This window comes from Pinus tabuliformis, chromosome 3_2, assembly GCF_031772625.1.
Source record: "Pinus tabuliformis cultivar Carrire ecotype Pingquan chromosome 3_2, CPIR1, whole genome shotgun sequence".
Classification (NCBI taxonomy): domain Eukaryota; kingdom Viridiplantae; phylum Streptophyta; class Pinopsida; order Pinales; family Pinaceae; genus Pinus; species Pinus tabuliformis.
Window position 1 is genome coordinate 424,801,742 of NC_142302.1, and position 7,145 is coordinate 424,808,886.

General features: G+C 31.8%; 1 non-coding gene across 1 annotated transcript; it reads left to right on the forward strand.

Moving 5' to 3' along the window:
- Nucleotides 1-6,800: 6,800 nt before the first annotated feature.
- Nucleotides 6,801-6,943, forward strand: LOC149181157 (small nucleolar RNA SNORA36 family). Its single transcript, XR_016257862.1, has one exon. It is a non-coding gene; the product is annotated as a small nucleolar RNA SNORA36 family (small nucleolar RNA).
- The last annotated feature ends 202 nt before the right edge of the window (nt 6,944-7,145 follow it).

Genomic DNA, 7,145 nt, shown 5'->3' on the forward strand with positions numbered 1-7,145 from the left:
TAGAAATGAAGGGAAATGAAGGGGATAAGGGGCTTCTAAATTATTGAGGAAATTTTGGGAAGTAGGGAGGGATGTTAGGAAGTAAGGGAAAGTGTAAGGGGAAGGGGTCCAAAAGAGAAAAACACAGGCTTAGCCTAGAAAATTGTCAAATTGTAGCAAGAAACTACGGTTTGTGGGAAAATGAGGAATTTGAGGGATATCAATGATGGGAAGTGTTTAATAAGGTACATTAAGAATAGGGGAAGGTGTATGAGCATCAGGATGCAAGCTTTGTTGATGATTTGACCATACAAGAGAAATTACCTTCAAAACCCTAGGAGAGGGAAATGAACCTTACCCAAGTACAACCCAAGCACGAACAAGGTGTTAAAATGACCCATTGGAACCTAAAATGATGATGAAAAATCTCCGCATGATTGTACACTCAGCTGAATGGAGACATGGACCGACATTTGGACAATTTTGAAAGAAGTGAAAACAAATCCTAATCCTAATACCTAATGACCAAATTTTACTTGAAGACTCACTGAAATGACAAAATTTGACATTGACACCCTAAGACCACTTTGTAAGAGCGTGTTTGATCACTGGTGGAAGGCTTCAAAGACTGACACTAACACCACCCAACAGATTATGTCTTCCAAACACAAAGGAAAATAATAGTTAGAGCAAAGGGGGGGAATTTGGGAAAAGAAAAACTAAGGAATCTAAAAAATTTCCACCAAGGCCAACTGTCACATGGAATGCATCTCATTTGAATGGAAATGGGCTTACAGAAGAGACCAAAAATTTTCTAGGATCATTGGTGATGCCAATAAATGGTATGGTAGCAAGAAATCCACATAATTAAAAGAAGAAAAAGAATTACTTGTGTTTTTGTAGGAGAAATTCAATGGTAAGGAAGTTCAATTGAAATAAATTCATCAACAGCAAATTGATCAATGTACTACTATATTTATAAGTGATATTTTAGTGAATAAATAATTTCATGACCAAGAGATTCAGTGTTTAAAGGAGCATTATTCTCAATAGATCAGTGAGTTGAAGTATATTTTAAATAGTCAAGCATCAAATATTTCAAATTATAAAGAATAAATCTTAATCCTGGAAGCTTAATATAAATAATTAAAAAATAAATAGGGAGGTGATGAATTCTTCAAGACCAAAGCATTGAGAATAAACAAGAAATTTTCTAGTTTACAAAAGCATAAAATTTGATTTTTACATAATAAACTCATATAGATTTATGATTTAGTAAAATATTAACTATTTGAACAAAAATATTCCTAAATTACTCTAGATAATATAAAATTATGGAAAGTTAAATATACTAATGATGAGCACTAGTATTGCAACAAGGATGTTTCAACTCTTGGGGCGATTGACTTTACTCCATCAACCTAGGGTTCGTACAAACTTGGAGGTGACAGTTTTGTATACACAAATAGATGTAACTGGTCTACTCTTTGTCACTGCTGAGTTGGGGCGATAGACCACTAGGGTTTCTCAAACCAACCTTCTATTGACTAGAAGAAGTATGATTACCAATTTGGAGAAGGGAGATCTATCTTACTTGGAAGGAAAAGAAATTTTGTCTATTGCATGAAGGAAAGACTGAAAGAAATTCTCGCAAAACAACATGAAATCCTCTATCTACTTGCTAACATAATTTTCTTGCAAAAGAACCCTATTTTAACACATGTGAGATTTTAACTAGTCTAAGCATGAAATCTGATCTAAAGAGTGCTAATCTGTTGTGTGCAAGAATAAATATGAAAGAACTTTTTCTTTTTATCTTTTTGCTTGAAAAACGTAAATGTTAATCTTGCGTGGCTCTTTGGCATGGGAGACAGGTGTGAAGGAAAAGGAGTATAATGGTTTAGATGACTTGGAAGGCAAGTAGGGACCTAATCCAGGATTTTAGTGATGATTTTTTCAATTCAAGCTCAAACCAGGCCACTACATGTTTTCCTACAAGTTGTCTACATGAAGTACTAGTTCACCTACAGGATCCCCTATTTTACTACAAGATGAGGCCGAAAGCTTAGAGATTGGTCTAGAAGGTGGGGTGGAGATTGGAAAAGGTGAATAAGGAGGGAATAAGGCATGGGAGTGATAGTCACTTACTTAGGACTCAAGCCAAAGCTTGGAGATGGCTAGTGTTCCTCATAAGACAAGAATTCAAATTGAGACATTAGTGACTTTTGGAAATCATGGGTGGATATGGCTTGGCTGAGGCTGATGAGATGAGTTCTCCCTATAATTTTGAAACTCTTGCAATCAACAAACATCATTCTTAGCATTCATATATGAGCTCATCAAAAACAAGAAAGGTGTATTCGAGTAAAAGAAAACAGAGTTATCACCATTTACTTTGCTAAGCTTATGCATGGAAATGTTTGGAACCAATATGCAAGTGAGATGAGATCAGTGCAACTTAAAAGATCAAAAAATACCAACTGCAACTTATCCACGAAACTGCAAGATAATGACCTAATTAGCAAGAAAACCCTAAATTACACAAAAAGCTAGAATTCTGTCTTTTTGGGCTGCATGAGAAGTATTCCTCAAACCATGGTCCTTGAAAGGGAGAAATGAGCTGAAAACCACTCGTTGTCAGCCTTTTTGGAATATATTTTTATCACTACAATGCTACTATCAAAATTATTCACAAATGGAAGCAAACTAATCCAATCTACCAATACTTGTAAATTAACAACACCAAAATCAGTTTAACAACTAACTATGAGATAACCTAAGCATACATATATAATAAGAGGAACCTCTACTGCTAGGGTTGGGCCCTAACCCAAGATCTTCAACCCTCTGAGTCAACTCAGTGTTGGATCAAGGGAATGCTGCTCATTTTTATTAAAGTAGTCATAAATACATAAGGGTGCTTGGTTACAATGATTCAACTCGAAAACTTCTTGCTATCTTGAACAAAAAATATAAATCCTAATGTGGCCCTAGGCCTCTTGATCTATGAAGCTGAAGTTACCAACAACTTTCTTAAATTTAGGGAGGCTTAGCTCCAATCTCGAGATCAACTGGTCTTCAACTGTCACTGGCTTGGCTGCCAATGAACTTCATGACTTGCCTGCTTGCAACTCCGAGATGGTGAGGTTTGATTGAGGAATATTCGAGTGAGTGAGGAGTTAAGGAGGGAGATCCTATCTCCTAGAATCCCTCTTGCTTGTCTCCATTCGAGTTCTTGCACTTTAATTAGCCAAAATTTTCTCCAAAACCTACAATCAATGCACATTAGACCACTAGACATGACATCTCATCTTTACTCTCCTCATTAAGAAAAACATAATTAAAACATGTAAATAATGATGAGAAAAGTTGATTTTAATAAGGTGGAGGTGCATTAAGGTCCATATAATTTATCCATTGATGAGCTTCATCAACTAATACTATTGAACATCTTCCAAACCTATTAGAAGAAGAAGATATTCAATTTCAAGTTTCCTTGGATATTTAGTTAGGAAATTGTCAATCACACAAGATATAATATCATAAGCCAACAAATATTGTTTACAAATTTGGGATGCAGCTCTGGAAATCATTGAATAATTTGAAATGCCAACTCTCAAGTTTCTTGGGGAACTAGTACCACTTGTAAATTGTTTAAGCAATGTGGTAAAATTTCAGAAGGAACAAGTTAGATTAAATAAATTAGTCAATAGAACATCAATCTAGTTCAAAAACTAATTTCCAAGAATGTTTTAACTCCACATGTTCCTACAATGGTAAATTGAAGGAAATTCACCTCAAGATCTCAACTTTACTCAACACTTGTGAGCTAATCATGAAAGCTCCATGTCCTTTCTAGATCACCCAATTTTCTGACTATGATGCAAGGTGCTAGTTTTATCTCGAACAAGGAGAAAGTGAAAGCTAATGATGAATCATCCAAATCCCTATAAGATTTTCCTGTTTATTATATATTTGATTTATGGTTTTAAATATTTTTAGATAATAGTGAGAAAGAAGTGGAAACATTCCCTTCTTTCTAGGAATATTTTCTATATTATGAACTTTTCCACTCATAACGATGGAAAAATTTAGGGGCTAATATTTGCATGTGGACTAATTTTCCATGACTTTTTCCAAAAAAAGTTTTGCCAATTTCCATTTTTCCTAAAAATGATTCACCCAAAATTTATAATATAAAATTATTTTACCTTTAAAATTGCCAAAATTATATAGACACTATATATAAAATCATTATAAAATTTGAATAATTTTACAAATATATCAATAAACATTTTATAGTTTGCATAATATGGATTAGTGATATTCACCAATGTTTTTAAACTTCAAGATAATTTTCCACCCTTAAAATTTTCCCTGCTCATCACAAGGGTTGGAATATTTTGTATATAAAGCTAGATATTTCTATTAGTATGAAATACAATGTGTGAAGACCAAATTTTGATGAATTGAAACCTATACAAGTGAATAATAATATGAGTTACATTTCTATGAGTTATGCAAATTATTTGTTTACTATAGTCTTATGATAAATTCATTTCCAAGTATCGTTTTGTTACATTAATTTGTCAATACAAATGAGGATAGATTTGTTGCTTAAGTGATTCCTCACCTATAATAATGTTTTTTATGTTTATATATTATTGAATGCAATATTGAATTTCTTTTGTGTTGCTTCAGCAATCATTTTTTTCTTATATCCATTAATTCACAATTTATCTTATGTTCCTGGTTGGGATAGATAAATAAATAAATATATTATTTTAATTTATTTTTTTTAATTATTCTCAATAGTTATTTAGATAACTACTTAGATTTAATGTATTCCTTTTAAGAGTACTTGGAAATAAATTTACATTTATTTTACGTGGCTAGTTGAGCCCACATATTGGTGGGAAAAACTATCATGCCAAATGAGAGTTAATCTATTTAGAACTGATCAGCAAGTAGTTTTCCATTAGTTTATAGAGTATTTTTCCACATTTCAACATGATATTATGAAAAAAAATTCATTTTTTGGGCTTCAGTGATGTAATCTATGCCAACTAGAGAAAGAAACAAATGCTCATATTTTCATGACCTACCGCTATACATTATCAGTTTGTAAGGAAGTGAAGAGGTTGATAGGGCACCAAAATGTCTAGGTAAGAAAAAGCATTGGAGTGACCTTTTAGAATTTTGGTGACAACAAGACCTTAAAAAAGGTTAGATCCCTGCTCTTAAACATTATATTCGGTGTTTTATTAGCCCAAATTCTAAAATTATTAGAAAACCTAGAGACCTTGCATTTAAAATGTGTTGTCTAGGCATTAAATATCATTGGTGCATATGCAAAATCTCAAGATAAACTTAATTTTCACAAATCCAAGGAAATGGAAATTAACAAGTCCATTCATTGCGCTTTCTTTTATGAAGATTCATAAGAAACTCCACCTACGGGTAGATTAGGAGGAATATCAACATATGATGTTTCATTTAAGGTATGCATTCACTAAGATACTAATAATTTCTATGAACTAATGGCTCTCAAGTTGGTCCTGAGACTAGCTCTTGAGTTTGGGGTCTCAAACATCCAAACCTTTTGAGATTATTTTTTAGTTATTCAATGGATGCAGAAGGAAATTTATTTGAGGAACATCACATTTCAATATTTTTATAATGATGTTCAGTTGATTATATCAATGTTCTCAGATATTTCCATTTCGCATATCTACAGGGGAAAAAATAGGATTCTTATTGGATCAAAACTTGAATGTGGAACCTAAGTGGTCTCCTAATGGTTAGAGGGGACTATCTCAGCATATACCCATGATTAGTGGCTCTGATAATGTCTTTTTCTTTTGTTTTACCCTTTTTATCATTTATAAATATGGGATATTATGGTGGTCAGTCAATCAATAGGAATTTACCTTTATTAAAGGTTTCTTTTTAAGCCATTTAGTGGCAACTATGTTTTGAACAACTAAAATAAATTGCGATAATTTTATAAGATATAATAATAAAATAGGTTGATGAATTTTGATGATCCTTTCCAAATCAATATAAAGTTGTAATGAAATTTTTTTAACAATGCCATGAACATATACGATACTATAACTTTATTTTTATTAACAAAATTAAAGAATTTTATTTTTGGAAAAAAAATTGATGAAACCTTATACAATGGTTTATATTAATTGGACATCATAGATTATTCTTTTCTTTTTTATACATGAAATCTTTGTCAATATATAGATATTAAGGTAATTCACATTCAAAATCATGAAATTTCAATCAAATTTTAAATATAATTCAAAATGAAATTATTTTAATGAAGTTAGGTCAATATATAGATATTAAGTTGTTTCATATTCCATATTTTCTCAAATTTCCATGTAGAAATCAAAGTTTGACTAAGGAATGCAAAAGCCTAATTGACTCATATAAGGAAAAAGTAGATGTATATAAGCACTTGAAATGACTTACTAATGGTTCATGATCTTAGTGGGATATCAGAAAGAACAAAAGAAAGAGATATGTTTCTATAAGCAAGAAAAATCAAAGACACAAGTAATAGATATTACAGGAGAGGAAGTAGCATCCAAGTTAGCACCTTTGAGGATGGAGGTGGAGGGGAATATTAGATAATAATAATAATAATAATAATAATAATAATAATAATATTAATATTAATAATAATAGTAATAATAATAAAATCTCTTATAGTAGAGAAAACTTTTTTTTGAGGGTGAGGATGGGGGAATAATAGATAAGACTTTAACTAAGTTTTGTCTAATATTTTCACCCACCCAATTTAATTTTTCTCTAATATTTATTTTCACCCCCATCCTCATAGAGAAAAATTCAAATATTAGGGGGACTATTAGAGAAAACTTAAGCAGGGTGGGGGAAAATATTAGAGAAAATTTAAAGTTTTTTCTAAGATTTCCCCCACCCTATTTAAGTTTTATCTAATATTTACCCCCACCTATGACCCTCATAGGTGGGGGAAATATTAGAGCAAACTTAGTTTAAATTTTCTCTAACATTTCCCCCCACCCCATTTTAGTTTTGTCTAATACTTCCCACAACCCCGCCCTCACCCTCACCCTCATGATTCAAATTGATATTGTTTCAATGAGTTTTAATAGTTAGTATCATTTTAT